Here is a 22,124-nt window from a genome sequence, read left to right as displayed (position 1 = left end):
TTTACAGAGAGGAAGGGAAAGGGATATAGAGTTAGAAACATCGATGAGAGAGAATCATCGATCAGCTGCCTCCTGCACACCCCCCACCGGGGATGTGCCCGCAATCAAGGTACCGGAATCGAACCTGGAACCTTCAGTCCGAAGGCCGACGCTCTATCCTCTGGGTCAAACCTGTTCGGCTTAAATATATTTTTATTGACTTCAGAGGGGGAGAGAAATAGAAATGCCCATGATGGGAGAGAATCACGGACCGGCTGTCGCCTGCAGCCCCCACTGGGGATGGAGCCCGCACCCCGGCCTGTGCCCTGACCGGGGATTGAACGCTGACCTCCTGGTTCCTAGATGGACGCTGAGCCACGGAGTCACGCCGGCTGGGCAGATTCTATTTCTCCGAATATCCTGCTGGCCGGGCGCACCCTGCCCTTCCGCCTCACCCCCAGGCAGCGGGGCCGGGCGGGCTCCGGGGGAGCGCCTGGGGTTCCCTCCAGCCTCCCCGGCTGCAGGGCTGAGGGGCCTGCTCCTGGGAGGGCACCCTCTCCTCTCATTCTTGGCCCTTCATCCTGTTGTGGGTATTTAAACAATAAAACAACTCAGGCATTTTAACACATGTGCCAACTTACACACACACACTCACACATACTCACACACACATGTGTGAGCAGAGGCACTGCGTCCGCCGGCGGCCGTCACAGGCATTTTAACACATGTGCCAACTTACACACACACACACACACACACACACACACTCACACAAACACACAACACCCCCCCATACACACTCACACACTCACACACACCTATACACACTCCCATACACATACTCACACACACACACACTCACACATGTACGCACTTACACACACACACTCTCACACACACACACACACACTCACACACACTCACACATGTACACACACACACACTCTCTCTCTCACACACACACACACACACACACACTCATGCACACACTCACACTCAAACACACGCAAAAAAAAAACACCATGATTGTGACTTCCTGGGTGTTGGGTGCACCCTGACATCTTTCCAACCTTCCTCTGCCCTGGCCACAGGCAGCCCGCCCTGCAATCCCACACCCCTTCTTCCTGTCTGTCATGAGCCCCCCAAACAGCGGATAGCATCTCAGTGCTTGTTGCTGCAATGGAGGTGGCCTTTTCTCTTTTAAAATGTATCTTTATTGAAGTCAGAGAGCAAGGGAGAGGGAGACAGACAGACATCGGTGATGAGAATCACTGATTGGCTCCTCCTGCCCGCCCCCCACCAGGGACCCAGCCCACAACCTGGGCATGTGCCCTGACAGGAAAGCGAATCGCGACCTCTAGGTTCCTAGATCCATGCCCCACCACGGAGTCACACCAACGGGCGGAAAGGTGTGTTTTATTTTGATCCAGTCTTGTATCAGGGGTGTAGTTCTCTAACTATGACCCAGAACATTCCATAACACAAGATAGCCAGTTGAGGTAACAGACCACCCCCACTCCCCAACCCCTGAAACCAAACCTTCCTCCCTGGTCCCAACTGCCCTCCCAGAACCCAAACCTCCACCTGGGGCTCCCACCTCCATCCATCCAGAACCAGACTATCAGGGCGGGGCGGAGAAGATTTTCCCGGGCCCCAGGCCTCAAACACAGAATCCAGACTTGTATCCTGGGTGTTCTTCTCAATTTGTAACGAAGACCACCATTTCCACAACCCAGAGGTCCAGGGGAGGTACCAGACCGCCCTCAGGGGCCCAGATGTCCCTCCCTGGCCCCAAAGTCCCTCCCAGGACCCATACATTTGGCCAGAGCCCAGACCTAGCTTCTGGTCGCAGACCATTAGGGCGAGGACCAGAAGGCCATTCCTGGGACCCATACTACGGTAGCAGCCAGTGCCTCTTCCTTAATTGGAGACCAAATAACCAGGCTAGTCTGACCACCATTTCATCATCCCGAGGTCCTGCCCTTGCCCCAGACCTCACACCTGGGCCCATTGCACCCCCTGGTGGCCACACCGTGCCTGAGCGCCCAGACCTACATCCGGGCCTGACCTTCATGGCGGGGCCAAGTAGGCACACCTGGGGCCCAGGCCACAAACCTAAAACTCAGTTGTATCAGGGGAAGAGTTCTCTGTGCTTAACCCCAACAACTATTTTTTTTTGCTTAGATGTGCAGGTGAGGTACTAGATTGTCCCCGGGGCTCAGATTTCCCTCTGGGCCAGATCTGTCCTCACAGGACCCAGACCTCCACCTGGGGCTCACACCTACATCTGGGACCCAGACTATCACGGCGGGGCCGAAAAGATTATGCCGGGGTCTAGGACTCAAACACAGAATGCAGACTTGGATCCTGGGTGTACTTTTCAATTTGTAACCAAGACCACCATTTCCATAACCCAGAGGTCCAGGGGAGGTACCAGACTGCCCCCAGGGCCCCAGATGGCCTTCCCTGACCCCAAAGGCCCTCCCAGGACCCAGACCTCCATCCGGGGCCCAGACCCAGCTCCCGGTCGCAGACCATTATGGTGAGGACCAGAAGGCCATTCCTGGGACCCATACTAGCAGCCAGTGCCTCTTCCTTAATTGGAGGCCAATTAAGCAGGCTAGTCCTGACCACCATTTCATCATCCAGGGGGTTGTTCTTGCCCAGACCTCACACCTAGGCTCATAGCGCACCATAGTGACCGCACCGTGCCTGAGCATCCAGACCTACATCCGGGCCTGACCTTCATGGCGGGGCCTAGCAGGCACACCTGGGGCCCAGGCCACAAACCTAAAACTCAGTAGTATCAGGGGAAGAGTTCTCTGTGCTTAACCCCAACAACTATTTTTTAACTTAGATGTGCAGGTGAGGTACTAGATTGTCCCCGGGGCTCAGACTTCCCTCTGATCAGAGATGGCCTCACAAGACCAAGACATCGACCTCGGGCTCACACCTACATCCATCTGGGACCCAGACTATCACGGCGGGGCCGAAAAGATTATTCCGGGGTCTAGGACTCAAACACAGAATGCAGACTTGTATCCTGGGTGTACTTTTCAATTTGTAACCAAGACCACCATTTCTATAACCCAGACCTCCAGGTGAGGTACCAGACCGCCCCCAGGGGCCCAGATATCCCTCGAGGGCCTCAAAGGCCCTCCCAGAACCCAGACCTCCATCCGGGCCCAGACCCAGCTCCAGGTCGCAGACCATTATGGCGAGGACCAGAAGGCCATTCCTGGGACCCATACTAGCAGCCAGTGCCTATTCCTTAATTGGAGGCCAATTAACCAGGCTAGTCCTGACCACCATTTCATCATCCTGAGAGTTGTCCTTGATCCAAACCTCACACCTGGGCCCATTGCACCCCCTAGTGACCACAGCATGCCTGAGCACACAGATCTACATCCGGGTCCCAGACCTTCATGGCGGGCCAAGTAGGCACACCTGGGGCCCAGGCCACAAACCTGGCACACAGAGTTGTATCAGGGGAATAGATCTCTATGCTTAACTCCAACAACTATTGGAGTTCAGGTGAGGTTCTAGAACGTCCTCGGGGCCAGAGCTGTCCTCACAGAACTGAGACATCCACCAGGGCAAACACTTACATCCGGGACCCAGAGAATCATAGCGGTGCCGAGAGATTATGCTGGGGCCCAGGCCTCAAACACAGAAACACAAATCCAGACTTGTATCCTGGGTGTACTTCTCAATGTGTAACCCAGACGACCATTTCCACAACCCAGATGTCCAGGGGAGGTACCAGACCGCCCCCAGGGGCCCAGACGTCCCTCCCTGGCCCCAAAGGCCCTGGGAGAACCCAGACCTCCATCCGGGGCCCAGACCCAGCTCCCTGTCGCAGACCATTATGGCGAGGACCAGAAGGCCATTCCTGGGACCCATACTAGCAGCCAGTGCCTATTCCTTAATTGGAGGCCAAATAACCAGGCTAGGCCAGACCACCATTTCATCATCCCAAGGGCCTGCCCTTGCCCCAGACCTCACACCTGGGCCCATAGCGCCCCCTCGTGACCATACCGTGCCTGAGCATCCAGACCTGCATCCGGGAAATGCCCCAGGAAAACAACCTAACCGGGTGTTCTCCTTGACTGCTCTGCCAGTCCTGGGAACGTTGGAGAAGTTCACATTGAGCAGTCGCCCAGTCCCGTTCACTCCCGCCCCCAGAATTCCCCTCTTTTGAATGTCTAATTGCATGTACAGACGTAGATGTCCTAGTTCAGTATGCAAGTCCTCAGAAGGCACACACCTGGGTAAACTGCTCCCCACACAGGTGTCAGTCACACCAGAGGGTTTCTCTCTTTTATTAAACATTTTTATTTATTATCTTTTTAATATATTTTATTGATTTTTTTTACAGAGAGGAAGGGGGAGGGATAGAGAGCCAGAAACATCGATGAGAGAGAAACATCGACCAACTGCCTCCTGCACACCCCGCATCAGGAATTTGCCCTCAACTAAGGTTCATGCCCTTGATCGGAATCGAACCTGGGACCCTTCAGTCCGCAGACCGATGCTCTGTGCCACATGGAGATTATTAAGCAGCAGCGAGAGGCAGCTCTCCCTGGCGGTGAGGAACCTGGGTGTCAGCTGCTGACGGTCTGTTTACTCCCTGGCGTGTGTGTGTGGGAGGACAGGCCGTAAGACCGGGCTTCTTTTGGTGCTGGTGGGAAGATAAAAGGGGGCAAGTGGGGGGAACCTCAAGATTCTGTCTCTCGGGGACTCGGGGCCACAGGATTGCCCAGGACACAAACCCCAGGGCACGGGGCAAGCACCTTGAGCCCAGATCCAGGTCCGCCTCCACCTCCTTCATTCCTGCAGCAGCCCTGGGAGGGGCTGTCCTTCGGGGGCTGAGCCTCTACCCGGCAGCCCAGGGGCTGTTCTGGATGCAGAGATACAGCCGAGAACTCGGCAAGGCCCTGCCCGCAAGGAGCTGACAGCCCGGAAGGGGAGACGCCCAGGAGACGCGGTGAGTACATAATACAGGATGCTAGATCGTGATGCGTTCTAAGGAGAGAGAAATGCAGGCAGTTAAGGGAGAACGGAAGCTCGGTATTGCTCCTGAGCAAGGGGAAGGATAGCTGAGAGGTGGGAGTGTGCACGAGTGTGTGTGTGTGTGTGTGTGTGTGTGTGTTTAGCGATGCTGTGTACGGAATGCCCTCCACCAGGCTGGAGGCAGGCACTGGGTACCTCAAGTACAACAGCGATGTGGAGGTTGTGAGTGGGATTACTTAGCAGGTCCAGGGGCTGGCACCCTGTCCCATGGAGAAGACCCTGTGGACAGGCTACCTCATCTGCCCAAACACCATGGCTGGTGAGCGGCGGAGCTGGGATTTGAACCTGCCAAGCCATTTTGCAGCTGCCAAGTCTTGCTGCTGTTGGAGCTGTGGGCAGGTCGCTGGACCTTTCAGACTGCAGGGGTCTTCAAACTACGGCCCGCGGGTCACATGCGGCCGCAGAGGAGTCTGATCCGGCCCGCCAGGTTTTTTGGGCAGTGAGCGCAGCCGAGGTGTTACAGTAGGAATTAGTAGTTCATATAGTCCGGCCCTCCCGCTCTCTGAGGGACCGTGATCTGGCCCCCACTTTAAAAAGTTTGAGGACCCCTGTTTCAGAGGCTTGGTTTCTGAAGGAGAGGTGGGCAGTGCAGGGGCAGGCGAAAGACGAGGGTGATGCAGGGGCCTGGTGGTGCTCAGGCAGGTACCCAGACGGGCCACCCGAATGGTCCTGGGTGTGCCCCTGCCCTTTCCCACCAGTCCCAGACCCCGCTCTCATCGGGACAGTCAGGTCTTCCAGGAAGGGATGGGGGACCGGGAGAGACTCACGCAGAGTCCAGAGCCAACGCGTCACTTTCCATGAGAAGCCACCATCACCCTGCCTGGAAGTCCAGGCTCGGCACAGGATCCCAGCAGGCAAACCCTGCCAGGCAGTCGCTGGGCAAAACGGACTGGAGGAAGGGCAGGTGGAGAGGGATGCAGGGTTGGGGGGACCCGGCGGGTCTCTGGAGTGTCCCTGGGCCCTGCTGGGGGGCTGGGACAGGCCGTGGCCTCAGCCAGCTCCTGGCAAGGGCACCGCTCCCGGGTCAGCGCCAGGCTGGGCTGGCACTCCTGAGGCTTCCAGGGCTGGTGGGCCTTCTGCTGACTGGCTGACTGGGCCTCTCTTTGGAGTTGTCACTATCGCTCTGCCTGTCCCGGCTTGGGGGGAGGGGGGTGGGGTGGCCCTGGCCTCTGTGGCTTAGCACTTCCACTTTGGAGCAGCCAGAGGCTTCGAAGTGTAAATGCCAATGGCTCCTGTCACGTGGGGGCTGGGCAGGTGCCTGGCCGCACTACTTCCTGTCCCCGCCCCCTCCCTGCCAGCTGGCAGGAGAGCCTCCAGCTGGCCACGCTCTGTGGAAAGTCCAATTTGTTGTCTCCCTCGGAGGGCCACTCCCGGCTGCGCCCTCTGACCAGCTCAGCCCTGACCTCCCTGGGCACAGGATCCCAGCAGGGACCCCCACACACACCCCTTACCCTCCCCCTCCCCTCCCCCGCCAAAGGCACCAAGCCTTCAGTATGGCTCCATGGAGGTCCTGAGCCCCAGCTCAGCAACGCAAGTGGTTGGGGAGGGCAGACCCCCAGCCGGCAGCCTGGAAGGAAGCTGCCCAGGTCTGCTCCCTGCCCCTGCCAAGCTGTGGGCTGGCCTGATCCCTGGGGAGTCACTGCCCAGAACACGCAGTCTGGCACTGGGCAGTGACTAAATGGAGGTGCTGGCATCTTGAGACTCGGGCCTTTACAGGCTGGGGTTTGGTGCCAGCCCAGGGGTCCGTGGAGAGCACCCTGTGTTCGAGTGGACTCTGGAAAGCTTGGCGTGTGGTGGGCCAGGCTGTGAAGGCTGCCCAGGCCCCGAGGCCCACACTGGGCTGTGGCTGCCCCTTGGAGGCGGTGTGCATGCCGCCGTGGGCAAAGGCAGTGTCAGCGGGATGCAGTTGAGTATTTGGAGCCACGCACTATGGAAATATTGAAAAGAAAGTTTGGTGGTAAGTCAGAAACGACTAAAGCCAAAGCAATCGTTCGCTAGGTGTGTCTGCAAAGAGGGACGTGACCAGATGAATTCTGATGGCAGGGAAGGCCCAAGCTGTAGAGTGAAAGCAGGAGGCCCAGAGCAATGGCCTGGGTCTGCTCTACCTGAGGGCTCGCCCCTCTCCCCCCAAGTCAGCCTCCAGAGCAGAGCAGGGAAACAGGAGGGAAGTGAGGGCGGTGAGAGGAGCTCTGGTTTTGAAGTTCAAGACCCGCTTCTGCCTCTGTCAGACGTGCCCTCAGCACACGGGGCTGTTTCCCACCCGTGGGAGGGATGCTAGGCCCTTCCTGTGGGCCACCCAAGGCCAAGGCGGTAAGCACCTGTGTGGGGGTTGGCTCCCAGCTCTCACCGGTGCTGCCTTCTCCGTGCCAGGCCCCAGGACGCAGGGCCCACCTGCCCGCCCTGCCCTGCCCGGAGCTGTGCCGGGTTCCCTCAGTTCTGGAAGGTGCTGCCTCTTTCCCCTCCCGGGGCCTTCGCACTTGTTGGTCCCACATTTCCTATCGGCCCCGTTTTCCCTGACATACCCCAGTCCCCGTAGGTCTCCCCGGAGACACCTTCCCCGCGCCTGCCAGCCTGTGGCCACCCCAACTTCTCCTAGTCTGCGGGGTACTGCCTACCTGAGGCTGCAGCTCCAGCCCTGGCGGCCGCTGCAGAGCTAGCCTAACCTCTCCGTGCCTCAGCTTCCCTGTGTGTAAACCGGGGCCACAGGGTCCCACCTCCTGGGGTTGTTGTAAGGAGTAAGTAGCAGGACTAAAGGCTGTGCCCGTTACTGCCATTTCTGTGGTCACTGTCATCAGCCTGCGGGACCCAAGAGCAGGGCTCTGCACGATCCCCCCCTTCCCCGCCCTGTGCGAAGCACTTGGCCTCTTCCAACCGGCCTGGGCGCCTGGCACCCTGAGGGCCCGGCACCCTGAGGGCCTGGACACCCTGAGGGCCTGGACACCCTGAAGGCCTGGGCACCCTGAGGGCCTGGACACCCTGAGGGCCTGGACACCCTGAAGGCCCGGGCAGGCACCCTGAGGGCCTGGCACCCTGAGGGCCTGGACACCCTGAGGGCCTGGGCACCCTGAGGGCCTGGACACCCTGAAGGCCCGGGCAGGCACCCTGAGGGCCTGGCACCCTGAGGGCCTGGACACCCTGAGGGCCTGGGCACCCTGAGGGCCTGGCACCCTGAGGGCCCGGGCACCCTGAGGGGCGTACATGTCGGAGCCTGCGCTGCCCATGGGAGGGAAGTGGCAACACCGCGTCTCAGGGAAAGCCCGCACACAGTAGGTGCTCAAGAAAGGGCCCGTTGACACTAGGATTCATGCCTCTCCCTCCCTCCCTCCGGCGTCCGCCGAGGCTGCCCACCCGGACTCGGGGTGTATCTGCCTCCGACGACACCATTTCCACAACAAAGAGGCTCGCCTCCGCGGGGCCGCCTCGCCTCGGCGGACCGGGCGGCGCCGTGGGAGCGGAGGGCAGGAGCCCGCCGCCCGCAGCGGCGCCCCGGGGCCGGTCCGGGCTGCCCCGGCGGGTGAGGCGGCCGGGGGTCCGGGCGGGGGGCGCAGGCAGACGAGAAGCGGCGCCCGCGGGCGAGCGGCGCCGCCGCCTCCGGCCGCGATTTAAAGGGCGGAGGCGGAGGGATCCTCCGGCCGCTCCGCACGGATCCCTCCGCGGGGCGTGCGGCGGCCCGTCCCGCAGCCTCGCTTTTGTCCCTCCGCTGCGGGAGCAACCGGCGGGGACTCCTTTCTCTCTCGGGTTTCTCCGCCTCCCCCCGCGAGTCCCGTGAAAGCAACAGAGGTGACGGGGAGGCGAGCGGCGGTGTCCTTCCGCCCGGCGAGGGCACTCCTTTCCGTGTCTCCCCACCGAGCCGGCGGCGTCCGGGCGGCGCACCGGGGGCAGCGACGCGGCTGCGGCGCGGGCGGCGAGGCTGCGGGGCGATGAGGTGAGGCTGCCGGGGACGGGAGGTGGCAGCCGGCGCCGGCCCCGGGACGCGGGCCTCGGAGCGGGCGGCGGCCTCTGGGACCCCGCGGCCGCGCGCGAGGCGAGGTGAGGCCGCGGCGCGGGGGGCGCGGGCGCGGGGCCGGCGCGATGGGGGCGGGGGGCTCGGCCGCGGCTGGGACTCATTTCTCGGCGGCGGAGGGAGCGGGCGGTGCCGCGGCGCCGCCATCTTGGATTTTACTCTCCATTTTTCTGAGGAATTATTTTTTGGTGATTAATTTTTCGGGGGGACGGGGAGTGGCGCCGGGCGGCGCGGGCCCCCCAGCGCAGCGGCCCGGCGAGGAGCTCGACGCGCTCGGAGGAGCGGGCGGCGCGGTGAGCGGGGCGGCGGCGGGGGGCGGGCCGCGGCGCGGGCGGGGGCGGGGGCGGGCCGCGGGCCGGGCTGCAGTGGGCGCCGCCGCCGGAAGGGAGCGGTAGCGGCCGGCGCGGGGCCGGGCGGCGGCCGCACGCGGGGAGCAGCCCCGCCGCTCCGATTGGGGGACCGTGCGCTCCCTCCTCTCCAATGGGCGGCGGGCTCCGCGGCGGCGGTGTGTTTGGGCCGAGCCTCCCTCCCGCCGCCGCCCCCGCCCCGGTGACAGCGCGCCGCCCCGCGCCCCGGCCCCCGGCCCCGCGGCCGCTTCCCCTCCGGCGGGCGGCGCCGCGGCCCCGAGAACGCGGGTCCCTCCGCGGCCCCTCCGCGCGGCCGCACGCGATGGGAGCGCGGCGCTCGCACCGGGCGCGGCCGCGCGTGTTCGCGGGGACGGTTCCACCCCATTGTGAGCGGGGCCGGCGGGGCGCCCGGACCCGGAGCCGCGGAGCCGCGGGCAGAACCGCCCCGCCCCGCCCCGCCCGGGCCCGCGGCCCCGCTCCCACTCCGCACCCGCCGAGGGAGCGTGTTCTTGGAAGTTAGTTTGTGAAGTTGCCGGGCGGGGGTGTGGCCTGGGGACAGACGAGCTGGCCGCGGCGGTAGGATTCTCTCGGCACCTGCTGAGATCGGGGCTGTCCGATGTGAAGTCCGGTGGGAGCTGCGGGGACGGCGGCTGGGGGTCCTCCGGAGGCCGGCGCCGGCGGACACTGCCGCAGTTTGCATGCTGGGAGCCGCCCGTGGCTTCGACGCTGAGCCGGGACAGCACCGGCAGTTGGAGAAGGAAGGGGGAGTCTGCACACTTCGATACACGTAACTTCTTGGCCCTTTTCGGCGGCGTCAGAGTTACTGTGTCCGTAGTGGCCGCAGGTTACCTTGTAGCGGTTTTAGGGGCGGCCTGTCATTGTCGGGGCTCCCGATCCACAGTCCAGGATTCAAGTCCGCGAATGCTAATCCCAGCGGCTGTGGGAACGCAGGCCGGTGTGGAGTGTTCAATCTCTAAACCTCGTACGTGCTGCGCTCCCTTTTCCAAGCACCAGCCCCATGGTGGCCATGCCTGTGCCTCCTGGGGCGCACCCTGCCCAGCGGTCCCGCACCCCCTCCCCGTTCACAGGGCTCTTCTGGAAGGCCCGGGAGCGTGCCCGCCTGGTGGAACCCCTCTGGCGCACACAGGTGCCGGCTGGCTCGCCGAGGAGAGCGCACACTGCCTGTGTCCCCCGGCCTGGTCACCTGTGTTGTATGTAGTGTGTGTGGTGGTTCCTGGCTGTCCTCTGGGCTTGCTGTGAGCTTGTTGTTTACCTCCTCCGTTCAGGGGCAGGTGCCGAGAAGGTGCTTATTCAATAGACACTTGAAGGCGTTAAATTCGTTCATATCCCAAGTGATGAAGCTCAGTAGTTAGTATTTAGTTTTTCAAAATGTTATTAAACGTTGTCTTAATAACATATTCTAATGTTATTAAAAACATGGTTGTCATTAGCAAAACAACTTGAAGTGAAATGGATGTTTGGATATTTATTGTTTATGAAGAGAGTAGAGCAGGGCTGTTTCACCCATAAAACTTGCGGTTGAACTCTCATTTGCAAGTGCTCTTTGCCTCTGTTTTCATCTGTCTTCTGTACACACTGAACTGCTTGTGCTTAGAACGCTCCGTGCTTGAGCCAGCCGCCAGGGGGCAGCACTGGGGAGGGGCTAGGCTGGGAGCACGGCAGGACAGCAGGTGAAGGAAGTGGTTGCAGGTTGTTCGCACGCCTTTGAGCGTAGACTTTTGTGGGTGGGGATGTTGGATTGTAAATTTCCCTGGTCATATAAATCTGTCAGTGAACCTGCTTTTTCTTCACATGAGTACCATTTTGTTACCGGGCAGAGTATGTGGCCCAGTGGTGTTGTAAAGACGTACATTGTGTGAGTAGCATCTGAACAGCTCCCTGTCCACAGGAATGCCCTTCCCATGGCTTATGAGAGAAATCCTTTCAGATAGAGCACATAGATCCCATGTTTTTTACTCCCATTTTACTTTGTTTTTATTCTTTATTGTTGAAAGTATTACATATGCCCCCACTTCCCCCCCCATTGGCCCCCTCCAGCTCACCCTGCCCCAGTGATTCTCTCTCATCGATGTTTCTCTCTCTCTCTCTCTCTCTCTCTCTCTCCCCCTCTCCCCTCCTCTCTGAAATTAATAAAATATTATATTTTAAAACAACTTTTGTTCCAGTTTGCTCTGTCATTATTTATATGAGACCATCGAGAGGGCCAAGTTTCTTCATCTGTAAAATAATGAAACATTAGTCTCTGAGGTCACTTCTAATCCTATATTATAGTTTATATTTTACATTTAATTGCCACCCTATTGTAAGGGCTATTTTAATCAAATTTTCACCAATTGGTTTATATACTTTATCTGTATATTCATATAGTCTTACTCCTTTAAAAAATCTAATTAGCCGAAGCCGGTTTGGCTCAGTGGTAGAGCGTCGGTCTGCGGACTGAAGGTCCCAGGTTCGATTCCGGTCAGGGGCATGTACGTTGGTTGCGGGTATATCCCCAGTAGGGAGTGTGCAAGAGGCAGCTGGTCGATGTTTCTCTCTCATCGACGTTTCTAGCTCTCTCTCTCCCTTCCTCTCTCTAAAATATATTTTTAAAAATCAAATTAATGATACAGCTTACAGTCAACTGGGTTTTATAATTAAAAGACTTGGGTATATTGCCAAAACCGGTTTGGCTCAGTGGTAGAGCATTGGTCTGCGGACTGAAAGGTCCCGGGTTCGATTCCGGTCAAAAGCATGTACATTGGTTGCGGGCACATCCCTTTTGGGGGATGTTCAGGAGGCAGCTGGTCAATGTTTCTCTCTCATCCGACGTTTCTAGCTCTCTCTCTCTCTCTTCCTCTCTGTAAAAAATCAATAAAAAAAAAATATATATATTTTTTTTTAAAAGAGAGACTTGGGTATATCGTATATCAGTGGTCCCAAAATTTTGATTCTTAAGGTCTACATGGCTCCTACTTGTCAGTTGCATCGCTGCAGGATGTCTCATTTTCTGCATTTTAGCAGTGCACTGAGGCCAAAGGAAATAGGCCTGGGAGGCATTCCTCAGTGGTAAGCCTCTTTATTTCTGCCTCAGCCACCTGTGGCTCAGGCATTGGCGTAAACCCCAGCCTGCAGCTTAAACACCAGAGCTAGGCCCAGCCTTACCACTTCGCTGCCGTTCGACTTCAGGAAAGCAACCTCACTTCTGAGCTTCGGCCGCCTCCTGTGGAGTGATAATACCGGCTCCCCCACAGCATGGCTGCCGAGCTGGCGAGCTCGTGGTCCTGTGTGTGCGGGCTCTCATCGCGCACCTTTCTAGAAACACCGGGGCTCGTAGGAACAGCAGATTCATGGCGCTGGGATTGCCTCTCTGGTCTCAGGCCAGAGACTCCTGGGAGGGTCATCCAGCTTCCTGTTCTGGAGACGGGTTTCCTGGAAGCTGAAGCTCTGCGCCCTCTAGTGTTCCCGGACACAACCAACATTCCAGCACCACGAACAGTGCCTGCCCGTGGCTCCCAGTAGGTTCTTGGTAAATGTTGGCTTGAGTGGATTCTAAATCTGCAGGATGATTCATTCTGTCTGATTTGTATAACAAGGTTGAAGTATCTGATAAATGATCCATGAGGTGTATTTTTATTTTCAAGAAAATGCTTATGTGGCCCAATGTGGAGGGATATATATATATATATATATATATATATATATATAGTCGAACCTGGGACCTTTCAGTCTGCAGGCCAATGCTCTATCCACTGAGCCAAACCGGTTTCAGCGGCTTAATTTTTTCTAATTCTCTAAGGCTTGCTCTCATTTGTAAAATGGGGTGATAATAGTTATCTTTCATGTTCCTGTATAATTTAATTTTTATTATATGTGAATGAGTATATTTAATATGTTGTACATGTTAAGGGACTGTGATGGGGGCAGGTGACGTAATACACGTAAAGCTATAAGCACAGGCCTTGGATCACAGGGCAGTACTGTGCAATAGTACCCAGAAACCAGTGCTGAAGAGGTGTCTCAGCTGTGCCCAGGCCTGCAAATCGTCCCTACAGCATTCAGGCCTTCACTCACGTCCTGAGCAGAGAGATACTTAGCAGTCCATCGCCGTAACCACTCAGCAACCTCGTCCCAGATAGATATTTAAGTGTGTGGTGGTCACGGTGCTGGGCACTTAACAAGTAACCCTAAACAGTGTAAGTGGGGGTGCTGTTTGCAAGGCCTGTCTCCACAGTGCCGCTGCTCATTTTTTTTCCTCTTTCCTCCCCTTTTCACTTCCAGTTAACTGGAAAAGCTAAAAAGGAAAAAGGAAGTTTGGTTTTGCGTGTTGGTAGCACATTATGTTGTCAGAAGTGAGTTACTTTAGGTAGGTAATTTCTCTCCCTGAGCCTGCTTCTCTCCCTCTAAGACTGTTTTGAAATTCTGTGATTCTTTGAAATAAAATAATATTGGAATGTTGGCATTGTGTAAAGTTCTTTTTGTTAATGTCACTCCACAGCCCCGCTTCTCTCCGGAGTTCTGACATCCCGTGCAGCTTCCCCCGGGGAGTGCCCCCTCCTCCAGCTTCGCAAATCCAGACTTGCCCATCTTTCCCGCAAACTTTTCTTCTGGCCTCATGGCAACCTTGCAGTGGCCCCAACCAGAGCTTTCTGACTCAGCTGGAACTCCTTTCAGCCCCTCCCCACCTAAATCTAATTGGCTCCCACGTCCAGCCAAACTTCTGTTTGAAACACCACGCCTTCCTCGCTTCCCACTCGCTGCTCCTGTTGCGTTAATTTCCTCGCTGGTCGGTCTGTCCCCGGTCACAGGCTTCCTCATCAGCGGGTCTCCTGGCGCTGGGATCGCCTCTCAGGGCTGAGGCCAGAGGCTCCTCCTGGGAGGGTCATCAGCTTCCTGTTCTGTTAGAGCAAATTCTCTAACCTTTCCTCTGAGTACTAACAGCTTCATAGGATGTGGGATTAAGTGATAAAGTGAATATAGGAAGCACTAAATGAATAGAGGGGCTGTGATTTACTGGTGTTTTTAAAAATGGAGTTACAATAAGGAAAAGTGTTTTACCACATACACAACAAGCTCAGTGCCCTGGAATGAAGCCTGCAGGCCTCTGAATGTTGCCTCTGAGTGGTAGTTGGTATAATTTTAATTTCACGTTGTTGCCAGAGGTCACATTCCCCCCTAGGAGCAGTGGGGAGCAGAGCTGGTCTCCGCTCTGGAGCATAAATTCGCACCCCTGGCCCTTGTTTATTCCCCTGAAAACTGTACTTTTAAATGGATGAGGTGATGTGATTGTGTGTTTGTGTGTGTGTGTGGGGGGGGGGGTAGGGTGAGGAGTTAAGGGGAAATTTCTGCTTGAATTTTTAAAGATTTTGTGAATGATGGGCAAACATGCCTGGCCCTCTCTGATTCTGCTTCAGTGACTCAGAAAGAGACAGTTGGAGAACTTTATTTTATTGGCAGTTTCTGCTCCCTTAGTTCTTTGGATAAACCAAGGAGGCAGGCCCTGTCTTCACTTCCTCATTAGGCATTAAAGAGGTTAAATGGCTTGTCCGTGGTCACACTGCGCACACAGAGAGTAACAGGTGGGCCAGGCGGGCCGGCACTCTGACTCCACCCAGAGCCGCGCCCTGAGCCACACAGTCCACATCCTGCAGCCTGGCTTTTAGACCCCCCCACCCCTGAGATCGCCTTTTGGAAGTTTTCTCACCTTTGTCTCTGCCCAGGAAGAATTAATTCTTCTTTGTTCCACTTGCCTCAGAGCTCCCGAGGAACTGAGGGCTGCACTTGCAGGCTTTTGACACTAGGTGGCATCTGTTTATAGAAAAGGAAAATGCTGTGTGAGTCTCAGAAAACAGTAACAAAGGAAGCATCCTTGATTTTATTCATAGGCCCCACTAGGAGGTAGCGGGTCAGACATGGAGAGATGGGCAAGCAGGTTGTTGGTTTTGGAATTTCCCTCAACATCTCCGTCAGCTAAAACCTTTATTTTAAAGTTACCTACTGAGGCGATTTGAGACACAAATTTTTATGTGAAATCCTTTGTTGTGCTATAATGAGACATGAGTAAATAAGGAACTATGAAGCAACGTTCTCTGTAAGGATGCTGTTGGAGAGGTGTTTATTGCATGCCCAGCTGTTGTGTTGTAAATGTCTGATTGCTGAGTTAATGGTAGTGTATATTTTGCTGTTTAAAATGTTCTTCTGAGGCCCTGACTGGGTATCTCAGTTGGTTAGAGGGTCATCCTGATATGCCAAGGTTTGCAGGTTCAATCCCCAGTCAGGGCACATACAAGAACCAACCAATCTACTAGTCTTATCTAGTAATAAAAGAGATACATGCAAATTGACTGTACTACCTCCGCCACACCCACAAGCCACACCCACCAGCCAATTAGGAACAAGTATGCAAATTAACCCAACAAAGATGGTGGCCACAGAGCTGGAGTGAGCAGGAGGCTTGGTTGCCCTTGGCAATGGAGGAAGCCAAGCTTCTTGCGGCCCTGGCTGGCCCTGGCCTCTGCTCAAGGCTACAGAGTTTCAATTATAGAAGATAAATAAGTCCCAGATACCTGCTTCCAGTCGGCCCTGGCCTCCACTGAAGGAGGTGCTAGGGAAAAAAAAAAAAGCAAACAGGAGGGGCTAGGAGCTTGGTCGCCAGGGGCTATGGCCAGCCTGCAAACAGCTATCAGCCTCTCACCCAGGCTGGCCAGTCACCTCAGCAGGACCCCCACCCTGTTTGGACACCCTTCAGGGCAAACCAGCTGGCCACCCATGCACCAGGCCTCTATACTACTAAAAGGGTAATATGCTAATTAGACTGGGAGACCTTCCAGGAGACCTTCCAGATGTTCTCTGGACAAAGCCATGGTGGTAGGGCTGAGGTAGAGGTGTTAGAGGCCAAGAGGGTGATCAGGCCAGGATGGGACAGCAGTTGTGGGTGATCATGCTGGTGGGGGGTGGAGCTGTTGGGGGTAAGCAGACCAGCAGGGGGGGCAGTTGGGGGCAAGCAGGCCATCAGTGGGGTTCAGTTGGAAGTGATCAGGACAGTGGAGGGGGCAGTTTGGAGTGAGCAGGCCAGCAGGGGGACAGTTGGGGGCAAACACACTGGCACAGGGGGCAGTTGGGGGTGATGAGGCTGGTGGGAGACATTTGGGGGTGAGCAGACCGGTAGGAAGAGTGGTTAGAGGCAATCAGGCAGGCAGGTGAGTGGTTAGGAGCCAGCAGTCCTGGATTGTGAAAGGGATGTATCGGTTTAGGCCCGATCCCTGTAAACTGGCAGTTGGACATCCTTTAAGGCACATGTGTCAAACACAAGGCCCGCGGGCCAAATCCAGCCCGCCAGGCCTTGCAATGTGGCCCGCACCACGCTGTCATCACTGCACTCCGCTGTCAGTTTATGACATTGTCAGTTTATGACTGTTCAGTAAACCATTCGGCCCGCGATTTAGGCTGGATTTTAGATTTTGGCCCCTTCTCTGATTGAGTTCGACACCCCTACTTTAAGGGGTGCCAGATTGGAGAGGGTGAAGGCCAGGCTGAGGAACACTGCTGCGTCACCCGCCAACCCCCGTGCACGAATTTAGTGCACCAGGCCACTAGAGCGACTTGAACGCCATAAAGACCAGAATGACCGGTCCTATGACTCCCACTGCAGCTGGCCAAATGGGGTGGGACTGGCCAATCTCCTGCAGTCCCACCCCCTGGCCAGCCCCACCCCCAATGGGCCCCCACCATCCCCATCGGCCTGCAGGTGTCCTCCCCCCAACCCCTCCCTGCTGCCCTGCCCCTGATTGCCCCCCCAGTAGGGGGCGGGGTCAGCAGTCAACCTCCTAAACTCCTCCCCCCCCAATCAGGGGCAGGGCCAGCCAGCCTGTGGCCCCTCCCCCTGGCTTCAATGGGCCCCCAACACCTCCATCTGTCCTTGGCCCCTCCCCCACAGCCAGCTCCGCCCCTGATCACCCCCCCCACACACACACACACACACACACACACCCCAATTGGGGTTAGGGCTGCCTGGCCAACATCCCACAGCCCCTCCCCCAGCTGCTGACTCCCCCATCGCTCCCCCCATTGGGGGTGGGGCCCACCGGCCAATCACCCATGGCCACTCCCCCCAGCTGGCCAGGGCCCTGATGGGTCCACACCCATGCATGAATTCAGGCCTCTAGTGAATACATATAAGTGGAATAACTGATGTTTTTCTCTCTCAAATCAATATAAAAAATAAAAAAAGTTCTAAATGAAAAATTCTAGTAGTTTTAGTTTTCATTTTTATTGTAAATCTTATATAAACATAAACGTGTTCCATCACAATATTTCCCAGGAAGGTCTTGGTTAACTGGGCTTAAGCACAGTTCGTAGTCACATGTGGGACTGAGACTTCAGCTTCAAACTCTGTAGCTTTGTTTCACCCTGCAGTTGAAGAGGGGGAATGACTATTAAAGTGTGTCTAAAACAACTTCTTAAAGGTGCTTAAAACCTGTTTTTCTGTGATACGTTTGGAATTTGATGTGTGTGAAGTCTGTTACCTCTAACGCATTTTCACTTCGGTTTGCTTTTTTGTGGCCTCTGTTTTAGCTTCCTGTGGGCGCTGTGACGGTGACTGCAGACCTGGTGCCTTAGTACAGCACGTGTATTCTCCCTCCTCAGCGTCCCTGGGCCAAAGGAAGGCATGGAGCATAATTACATTTCTGAATCCCTTTTCCTATAAATGACATTTGCTGGTTTGATATCTTTGGGGACCATTTTCCAGCCTACACAGTATTCTCTCCTTTTTTTAAAAATGTATTTTTTTTATTGATTTCAGAGAGGGAGGGAGGAGAGAAAATAGAAAGATCAATGATGAGATAGAGTCATTGATCAGCTGTCTCTTGCACACCCCCTATGGGGATTGAGCCCGAATTGGAATTGAGCCTGGGACCCTCCAGTCCATAATCGGGCACGAACAGTTAACTCAGAAGTCACTGACCAGTTTTTAATCCTGTGTCATAGCGGACAGTAGGAGTGGTAACAGTGTTGGCATTTGGTGAGGGTCCATCACTGCTGGGCACTTGGCATGAACCACACGCATTTTTTATGAAACAGTTCTGTGCTTTCTTTTGAAACTTTCTCAAGTATCAGTATTTTTTCCAATTATTCATAAATAGGTTTGCTATAAACATTCGGGAGTGTATGTGTGTGTGATTTTTAAAATTAATCTCATTCCCTCAATGATAGCCATTCTGTTGATTGGGGGGGGAGGGGTGCATCTGGTTTTTCCTGCAGTGGTGTTTACAATGTGGTTAGACGTTTTCTCTCTAACTACAACTCTGCAGCCAAAGCTGGTTTGGCTCAGTGGTAGAGTGTCGGTCTGCAGACTGAAAGGTCCCAGGTTCGATTCCGGTCAAGGGCATGTACATTGGTTGCGGGCACATCCCCAGCAGGGGGTGTGCATGAGGCAGCTGGTCGATGTTTCTCATCAACGTTTCTGGCTTCCTCTCTGTAAAAAATCAATAAAATATATGAAAAATAAATAAATAGTATAGCGCTGGGGTGTTGATCTGTGAGTGCCTTGGGTGGGGCCTGGATGAGGCTGGTTGACCTATTTGGAAATGTCTTTTGTGTGAGGTGTATCATTGGGCATGTGGAGGTATTATTGATATGAGAAAATGCTAAGTAACTGATTTACTATCTGAAAAGGGATTTACTATCGGGGAAAGGGAGGGAGGAAGAGACTGAACATAAACTGTGCACCTACGGATGAGGACAATGGGAGATGGGAGGGGTACCCAATGGGGGATGGGTGGGGTGGGAACCTGGTGGAGGGGGGGAGAAATGAGGAACCTTTGTAATAATATGAACAATAAAGATTGATTTAAAAAAAAAAAGAAAAGAAAAGAAAAATAAATAAATAAATACAACTCTGCATAATTCTTTAACTGCTTTCCTCTCTAAAGCAGCTCTTATTTCAGCACTTGGCCATAAACACTCTGCCCTCTTACTTACAGTTGGTACTAGGGTCTGAAGCTGTGCTTCCTTCCCCACGTGGTGCATGAGGGTCCTGCCGGCTTGGTGCCGGTGAGCCGCCGGGCCGTCACTGCCTTTCCTTCGGAGAGCCTGGCGCTCTGTGCTCAGAAGCAGAGGGAGCAGACCTGCTGCTGCGCGCTCAGGGCCCGCCTCACCAGAGGGTGCTCCTTCTTCAGTCCAGAGAATTGGAGATGTGGCATCTACATCTCTTCGTCTAAAAGCGGTTTCGTTTATTGGTTTTAAAGTAGGGAAAGGAGAGAGAGACAGACACCTGCATAGTTACTTCCTGCACGCCCCCTACTGGGGATTGAGTCTGCACCCTGAGCATGAACCGAACCAGTGACCTCCTGGTGCATGGGGCAGTGCTCAGCCAACTGAGCCACACTGGCTGGGCTAAAACTGTGTTCTGTTTGTTTGTTAAAAATTATATTTTATTGATTTTTTTACAGAGAGGAATAGAGAGTAGAAACATCAATGAGAGAGAACATCGATTAGCTGCCTCCTGCACGCCCCTCCTGGGGATGTGCCCGCAACCAAGGTATATAACCAAGACGGGAATTGAATCTGGGACCTTTCAATCCGCAGGCCGACGCTCTGTCCACTGAGCCAAACCGGTCAGGGCTAAAACTGTTTTTTATATAAAAGACCCTTATAGACTGTCTCAGGCATACTGTTATCAAATTAACTTATCCCCATCTTCTCCTGTCCTCTGAATTTAATTTACATACATCTTTTCTGACATGTGAAATTTCTACTCTTTTTCTCTCATTTGAAACAGATGACATAAGAGTTTCGGCCTCTTTTTATTCCTTATTCCTTATTTTCCCTCTGCTATCCAATTCTGTTCCCACGAGCCCATGTTTGGAGACATCGTGTCCGTTTTAGAAGTTCCTGCTGTGTCTGAAAGAGGCTCACAGATGGCGAGTGGCCGTCCTGCGTGAGTTTCGGCTCAGAAAGGCGGTTTGCCTCGGAGCCTGGTGGCCTGAGCCAGCGTGGCTGCTCCCCGGAAGTGCTGCTCCCTGCTGCTCTGCCTCCGCTGGTTGCTCCTTTCCCCACCCTGTGCTGCTGTGTTTACTCAGGCTGGTCTGTACCTGCGAGGGCGCTCCCCAGTCCTTAGGCTCCCGTTAGCCAGCCTCCCTTCCCAGGTGGTCCTTCCGTCCTCTGACTGGAAATAGCGTTAGTGCTGACACCAGGCTTCATTATCCAGCCTCGTGCCAGGCCCTGGCGTCCACCTGCCTCCCGTCATCTCCACGTGGTCCGCATGGTTCTCAGATGTTCAAGAGCAAACTCCTCACTCTGACCGCTGCCCACGCCTGAGCTTCGCCATCCTCGGCACCTTCGTGATGCCAGCTCCGTCCTCCACACGGAGGCGCATTGGGTCCTTTTTCTCCCCCCAGGCTGTGCCAAACCCGTCTGCCAGCGCGTCCTTCAGAAAGACCCTGAGCGACCACCTGCGCCACCAGCTCTCCCTCCGATTAGTGCAGGGCGCTCTCCTGCCCCACAAATTACTAACAGCTTCCCCAGAACTTCTCCTAAAAGCATCGCTGTGAGCTCTCCACATAGTAAGCAGCTAGCAGGGCCTTACGACTGTCGGCTGAATCCTGCCTGCCCTGCGCCTCACTGCGAGTCAGTGTCCGAGTCTCAGCAGGCCTGCGGCCCTCCGTGCATGTGTGTCTCCTGGCAGCCTCTCTGGCCTTCCTCCTGCCCCTCTCTGCCCCTCTGCCCCGCCACGGGCTCTGTGCTGCCCTCATGCCCTGCGCAGCTTCCTCTGCGCCCTTTGCCCTCCCACCCCCCACGCCGCCGGCTTCCCGCAGGCCCTGCGCCCCGCACTGCCGCCCTCCCGGGGCTGGCGTCACTGCGTCTCCTACATGAGCACACGAGGCCGGACCTCGGTGCCGGGACCGTGTCCGGAATACGGTAATGTCTAGGACTTCCCCTGGCATTTTTACATTTTGAGATCAGAATGGACAAAGGTTTGTAGCTGTTCTGCCCTTTAAGGAGTGGTCAGTACTCATTTCTGGAAATCATGTTTTCTGCCAATTTGGGGATAAATTTGAGGTAATTTTTGCTTCTAAATATAGTCAGTGGCCAGTTAGCTTAGTGCTGTCGCCACACCGAGGACCCTGGCGGCCCTTCCCCGGAGCCGCTGCGGTCCAGGCAGACGCCTGCTTCCGGCGGGAGGGCCGCCCTGTGGCCGGGAGCCCAGGCTCTGCTCACCTGGGGCCTGCGGCCTGTCTCCGCAGTCCTCCGTCACCGCCTTCCCAGGGCATCCCCGCCTGGCCTGAGTGCTCCTTCCGCTGGAACCGCACCGGGCGAGAACACCCCACACTCCGGGGCAGCGCAAACGTGGCCTGATCATTCCTTTTACTGTGTTCGAAGAGTTTCTGTTGTGTGTGCTCATCTTGAGCTAAAACATTATAAATGGCCCCCAAATTTCCGGTAGTTTCACTAGAACTGCTCCCACCAGGGGCTCCTTTGTCTTTACCGGAACGAGCTGGCCTTCTCTGGACGAGCGGCGAGGCCTGGAGTCTCTGCTAGAATCCATCCGCACGCAGGCACTCAGACCTGCAGCTAGGATCTGTTCCCGTCCGGAGCTTTAACCCCCATTTGTGTGTAAGTGAGGGTGGGTTTCAGTCTGTGCTCCATGACCGGGGCTGAAGTGTGCTACTAGAATGATTTATTGGTGAACTTCTCCTAATTCTTGGGGGAAATTAGGTTGA

The 22,124-nt window shown here is 55.7% G+C and overlaps 1 protein-coding gene across 6 annotated transcripts in view; it reads left to right on the top strand.

Annotated features, from left to right (window-relative positions):
* Positions 1-8,706: 8,706 nt before the first annotated feature.
* KMT5B (lysine methyltransferase 5B) overlaps positions 8,707-22,124 on the top strand; it is a gene marked incomplete at its 3' end in the record, with an annotated part of 42,904 nt that continues 29,486 nt past the window's right edge. For 2 of the 6 annotated variants that reach the window (XM_084893758.1, XM_084893757.1), the window contains exon 1: positions 8,707-9,081. The remainder of the gene's footprint in view (positions 9,082-22,124) is intronic. The other 4 variants (XM_084893759.1, XM_084893755.1, XM_084893756.1 and 1 more) reach the window with 4 other exon arrangements.

This window comes from Pipistrellus hanaki, assembly GCF_964339955.1.
Source record: "Pipistrellus hanaki genome assembly, chromosome: 9".
Taxonomy (NCBI): domain Eukaryota; kingdom Metazoa; phylum Chordata; class Mammalia; order Chiroptera; family Vespertilionidae; genus Pipistrellus; species Pipistrellus hanaki.
Note: the sequence above shows the minus strand (reverse complement) of the source record. Positions and strands in the feature narration are given on the sequence as shown.